The following is a 6,809-nucleotide window of genomic DNA, read 5'->3' on the forward strand; positions in this document are numbered from 1 at the left end:
GTGCGAGTGCAATCAAAGATAGTACAGAAGAAGAAGAAGAAAAGAGGTCTCACTCTGTAGCTAAAACAGAGACCAGCTGAAAAGAGGATCTGCAGCAGTGAGAGAGAGCACTGCAGTACAACAAAAATATGGTGTTTTTTGAAAATGAAACCATGTAAACCTATTCTGGTACAACCTTGAAATACAATTATGAACCTGAAAATGAGCATAATATGGCTGCTTTAAAAACTGAACTACAATATGGAGATCGGGCAGCGGAATCCAGACGCCGCCGAAGGAGGACGCTAGGGGGGCGGACGAGGAGCAGTAAATGCGGAACAGCAGCCATCTGACAGCAGGAGAGACCAACTCCAGCAGGCCCAGTTCCGGAGCGTGGATTGAAACAGCGGCTGGGTGAGTCAGTTTAACACCGCACAACCCCTCTTAGGTAGGAAAGTGTACACCCATCCAGGCAAGCACAGGTTACGTTAAATGCATCAGGGAGAGGAGACAATATAACTAATGTTACAAGCTAGGTTAGCTTTTAGTAGCTGTGTGTCTTTGTTATACGAGCCCAGGTAAAATTAGCCTGGTAACACTGATGAATAGTTAATTGAGAAATGAGTAAAGAACAAATCAGGAACGACTTGATAATTGATGAATCGTTAATAACTACTTTCCTAATAATTCTGAATGGAGGACTATATAGTAGATAATGAGTTACTAGAGAACAGACTGGGAAACCCTATATCAATAAGCTACGATCAGTTTGTGAATATCTGTGAATTGATCACACTGACCACTTTCTTAATGAGTCATTCCTGATTAACTCTGGACCAGCTGCTGAGTGGCACAAAACTAGTAACGACTCAATTACAAATTACGTGAACATTAGTTACTGATTTAATCTTTTTTCATAATCACTTTTCATCATCCGACCACTGTTATCGTAATCAGTAGTCATGACAACACTCTCTGGTAGCCTGGATTCCAGCAGTGCATCCTGGTAGAGTTATGATTGATGACAGGCTCTAGTGCTTCTCTCTCCATCAGTGTGACTTTGGTGTTTGATGTCTCAGCCCTGCCCCAGGCCCTTCTTCAAGCTCTCGCCTCAAGCAAATCATCTCATCGCCCAAGCTGGCTGCACTCAGACCAAGGGGAGCCTGAAATAAGAACCACCAGATACAATACAAGGCACTGGCCACAGAAATTTGTCTTGTGGTGTTTCTCCAGAAATATCTACAATATGTGATTAAACCAGCTGTGGACAGAGAGGCGAGGTGCTTAAGGGATCAGAGCATAGGGACGAGCTTCTTGAACACAACATAGTGAAGATAGATGTTGGGATTATTTCACAGTTAAGTGTGCTCTTTAAATCGTTCTTGCCTGGAGGAAGGAGGAAGAGCTCATCTGCTGCCCTCTTGCTGAACAGTACAAATCTATGCATGAGCAATGGTAGCTAATACAATAATATATAACACCATATTTATATAATGCAGTAGCTCTTGAGTAGAAGTGCTCTAAGACTGTGCATCAGGTGGCCGTAGTAGAAATGTCTAAGTGAAATGCGTATCATCAGAAAAATACTTTTAGATACTTAACTTAAAAGGTGCTGTAGGTAGGATTGTGAAGATCCAGGACTTAGCCAAAGAATTTGAACATCGACAACTTCTCAGTCCCTCCCCCCTTTTCTGCTAAAGCCCAAACGGTCTCCTAAGCCCCTCCCCCCACAAGGGAGAATGAATGCATGTGCATGAGCAGTGATTGACACGCAGTTAGACACCCCCCTGGCCATCATTGGTGCATCTGAACAGGGAGCTGTGGATTTTTCAGTTTCAGCAAATATGAAAGAAAGTTAGTTTTATGAGTCTTACCTACTGCATCTTTAAAGGGGAACTATACAGTTTTGTTTAGCTTAATTTACCTTAACTGAACAGCTTCGGAGTCATTGGAATGGTTATATGACTTTTCGTCTCGCAAAACTGCATAGCAACCCTTTAAATCGACGGCCTTGGTTATATCGAAAATATATTTTCCTGTGCTTTCAGGTGGGCAGACATCCAGCATTTGTTGAAGGTCAAGCTTTCTTGCCTTAGAAGGAAGTCTTTGTTTGCAATTTCAATAGCAAAGTATTGACTTGACAACATGTGGTACGCTATTCAGATGGAGACATGGATCATTTCTTTCCCAGGAGCTCTAAGTGGCCCTGGCCAAGCAACATCTTGGCTTATGAATAAACCCCAGTATGATGCATGGGAGAATCTTTGATCACTTTATTTCTAACGCACATACGAACTAACTTGCTTCGTCTTCTCACTCACTATTTCTTTATCTCCACTCCGCACCGTCTTCATTTTCTTCTAGTATTGTACATATGTGTCTTTATCAACATTTCCACCACGTACATATACTTACAGACTTCACCAAAACAATGACATACTTGACACTCAAAATATTAGCTTGCCGCTTTCGCCATTTGGTTAATATAGGTGTACATACTCTGGAGGGCCCTGAAATGCCAATAGACTTCAAAATGACATGAAAGGAGAGTTGTCATCATAGGTGGAACTGTTCTTGTATGGCAATTGATCAGATTACTACGATTTGTCATAATGCCAAGACTGACATTTCATCATCCATTAGGGACCATAAAATTGTAGGGAAGCAGCCTCATGGAATTTAATTAAAAAACAACAAATACCACAATCCTTTATGTTTGTCTCATCCTAGTACTGTGAGCTTCAGCCAGAGTCAACAAAAAGGGAATAGTCTTTATTGGTCATATTGGATTGCAGAAGTAATTTTGTCTGGGTCTGGGCGTATATAACATAATACACACACACACACACACACACACACACACACACACACACACACACACACACACCAAACATCTACTGGTTTACAGCTTATTAAATGTGAGGATTTGTTGTCTTTCTCTGATTTAAATTATTGTTAAAGGGGTGATTGAGTGATTATATAGGTTATTTTACACTGTTCCTTAAGGTCTCCTAATAGGGTAACATTGGTTGGGCTGAAAATGGCCCGAATGCTATTTTATTAGGTCCTTAACTACCCTGTGAATATGGCTCTATTTGGAACAAGAGCTTTTCTTCCAAATATGGTATGCTCATGAATATTTAGATGAGCTGCGTGCTGATTGGTTTGAGCGAACCCCATAGAAACACACTGGAGACGAGACAGCAGGTCTCATATTTCAGACACTGCAAAGTTATACATTGTTTGTCGGGCTATTTCGTTATTAAATTCACTTCTGAGACTTTTTTAAGCAAGAAATCAACTATATAAAGCTCAAATATGGGTCGTTTTACGAAAATTGATGGCTAACTGCAAATTTGGTAAGACGTGTCAGACTTTAGCTAGGAGCTCCACACAATCTAACGAGAAAGCGGCAACCTCCATACCCAGTGAAAGTCACCGTTTCCCTTGGTACTGGACTACCGGAATACTCGGGGCTACTGCTGGCTGGCTGCCAGCTGCCGGCATAACGAGAGTAGCTATATTTACAGTTTGAATTTCATCACGCCACTTATATAACATCTACCCCAAGGTCTTATAAAGCTAACTATGGTGTCCGATTTCAATTTAATGAATTTTTGTGAATTCCAGAGGAATTCTAAGAGGAGGCTAGCTAGCTAGCTCTCATTGATAGAGCTCCATCCAGCCGCAGGCTCCATCAATGAGACTCGCGGACAGGAGTTTATTTCCCCGATCGTTTGTTTAAATAACTCAACACATTATAATTACACACATTATAAGATTAACTGCCGTGATGGAGCTCCATCTTCCTTACAGCAGGCCAGGGTCTGTGAAGGAAGTAGGGCTGCAACAACGAATCGAAAAATCGATAAAATTCGATTATTAAAAAAGTTGGCAACAAATTTCATTATCGATTCGTTGTGTCGCGCGACACGCCACTCAGTCGCGGAGATTGCAATTGAGTTGAGTGCAGTGCGGAGTGGCGTGGAGCGAAAGAAGAAAAAAAGAGCAGAGCGGGGGTAGAGGAAATACGGAGAGAGACCGGACCCTTAACGTTGTTCTGAAACACACGGCGGAGACATAGAAATCAGTACGACCTAAGTCATCCAAGGTGTGGGAGAATTCACACTAAATAAATCAAAAACGTGTTAATTGCAAGATAAGCAAACGCGACATGGCATGGCACGGGCGCACCACAGTGATGATTCAGCACCTAAAACGTAAACATGTTGGAGTCCTTGATGAGGAGGAAGGGAGTTCAACAGCAGGGTAAAGTCACTACACAATCCTACTTTTGTTCCGTTTTGAAGTGAGGAACGTAACGTCCCTCCAGTGGTGCTGGTGTGGTGTTTACTCGTTATCCAGCTGACAAGCATGACAAGCTAGCGTTAGCTCGTTAATAACAGTAGTAAAGCAGGACTAAAGACACGTTTTTATTCACTCGCCTTTTTTGGCCTATTAATTTTTCAATCTATTGTCATATATATATTCTGTGCTTTGTCCCATATCAGTTATTGTTGACATATATATATATATTTGTGTGTGTTGTACTTTTTAATTTCATTTTAAAGTTCTTTTATAGCACTTGGTCATCTTAAGCTGTGTTTAAATGTGGTGTACAAATGAACTTAACTTGCACTTACTACAATGATGGTAATAATTTAATGAATAAGCTTCAAGTGAACGTGTGTGTGTGTGTGTGTGTGTGTGTGTGTGTGTGTGTGTGTGTGTGTGTGTGTGTGTGTGTGTGTGTGTATCTGCTCTTTGAGTTACTTACCTTTACACAACTATTAACTAAAACAAGTATGTATGTATGTATGTATTTATTGAGTTGATGTAAATTAATGCTTTTTTTGTTTTTTTATCTGATTCATCAATTAATCGAAAAAATAAATCGACAGATTAATCGATTATTAAAATAATCGTTAGTTGCAGCCCTAGAAGGAAGGCAGGCCGGGCTGCGAAGCAGCAACACAAGCAGCACCGGCCGCTGAACTCCGACAAACAGTTGGACAAAATTTGCAAATAGACATCAATTTTCGTAAAACGGCCCATATTTGACCTCTACATAGTTGATTTCTCGCATAAAAAAGTCTCAGAAGTGAATTTAGTGGTAAAATATCAGATTAACAATGTATACAATTTCTGAGATCTACGCGACCTATTCAGAAGACTAAGCTGACCTCAGATCAGTGGTGTAGCCTATGTAAATGTTTGGGCGTGACAAAGATAGAGACTAGAGCCAAATGAGGAGGAGCCGCCGAGTTGACGTCAACTAGGAGGCTCGTTGAGATTTGCCCGTTTTCAGAGGCAGTTTCAAATTGTGAGATTTGCAGAGGATAGAGGTGTCAATGGGATTTTGAGGTTCTATGTATGTCCTAGTTACCCACTAAACTGTCATTATTCAACTATGACAAGGTAAAATCGGTTTTGCATTCAATCACCCCTTTAATTTAATATCTTTGGATTTTTGGCTGGTTGGTCTGACAAAACAAGAAATTTGAAGACATTACTTTGGGCTCTGGGAACTTGAAATTAACAATTTTCCACATTATTTAGACACTTTAAATATTATAAGGCTGGTAATACTCCCATTTTAAGCCCATCTTCAGTAGTAACCAATGATATTAAGGCTGCCACAGACAGGGTAGTGAATTCAAAAAGCATTGAGAGACAGTCTTGTTGGTTTTGGTCCATTCATGGGAGTTGTTGACATAAAAATATCTAAACACTAGCTTTATCTTTAGAGCAATTAACTGTATAATGGTTAAAAAAATTGTATAAAGCATAAGTCTTTTGCTGATGTACAATGTTTAGGCTATCAGTATGCAGTGTGAAAAGAAATGAGAATACACTGTAGGCTACAGTGGACAACTTTGGTACAGCGGGCGTCTCCTTTTGGATGAGCACCCACAACTTCTTAAGCGTTTTATCACTTTGTGTTTGTTGTGGGAACTTTACTCTTCACAGTGACAGCGTAGCCACGATCAGTGTGTAATTTGCACATTTGACACCTCACACACACACACACATTCCCAACACAGAACAATGATCACTGTTCTGATTTGAATCGAGAGCAGATCAACCTTAATGCTTTCCAGGTTACAACTCAGCAGTAGCGATTAGGGTTGCAGTGGTATACCATGGTATGAAAATTGACAGTTATTATACCATGTACATTTGTTTATCTACAAAATTGGAAAATAAATGCAACCAAATGGAGAATCTTGCCTGTGAATCTCCTTTCCTCCTTGACTGCCGGTCAGTCTCATCGACTTGTGCCGCACACACACAAGGAGCGGAGAAAATGTTAAATGAGAAAAGGCTCACTCCTGCTCCTATCAGTGATTAGTTGTTTATCGGTTAATTGCCGTTTTTAATTTAACCGATTAATATATTAACAGACAATGATACTACAATAGATATGTAGATTTGCTGTAGTATGCAGTTACGCCACTTGGTGGAGCCTTGTACTTTTTAATAAGATTGAGTTACAGTTGTGTTGCCCAAAAGAGCCTCACAAAGTGTAACAAACACCTCGCTGCCCTCCGAGGAAGAAAGAAAATACAGGTTACAGTGTGTGCATTGCTCTGCTCACTGAGGCGGTCCTGTTGATTAACTCCGAAGCAGAAAGTTGTGAAAATTCCACAGAGTTGGTGGTGGCTGTGCGGTTTAGCTACCTGCAGCTGATGCTAACGCTAAACTAGCATCTTGAACAGAAGCAGCTGCTTGGTAAACACAGGCTGAGAGCTGAGGGTCAGACTGCTCCGAGTAAATGCATTTTAGCCATGGCAGTAAATGACAGATTAAGTAGGAGCGACAGTGTTATT

The 6,809-nt window shown here is 40.7% G+C and overlaps 1 long non-coding RNA gene across 1 annotated transcript; it reads left to right on the forward strand.

The window, feature by feature from the left end:
* Positions 1–2,963: 2,963 nt before the first annotated feature.
* LOC116045432 lies at positions 2,964–6,505 on the forward strand. Its single transcript, XR_004103918.1, has 3 exons — positions 2,964–2,975; positions 6,093–6,094; positions 6,402–6,505. It is a non-coding gene; the product is annotated as an uncharacterized LOC116045432 (long non-coding RNA).
* The last annotated feature ends 304 nt before the right edge of the window (positions 6,506–6,809 follow it).

Source organism: Sander lucioperca, chromosome 9 (assembly GCF_008315115.2).
Source record: "Sander lucioperca isolate FBNREF2018 chromosome 9, SLUC_FBN_1.2, whole genome shotgun sequence".
Taxonomy (NCBI): domain Eukaryota; kingdom Metazoa; phylum Chordata; class Actinopteri; order Perciformes; family Percidae; genus Sander; species Sander lucioperca.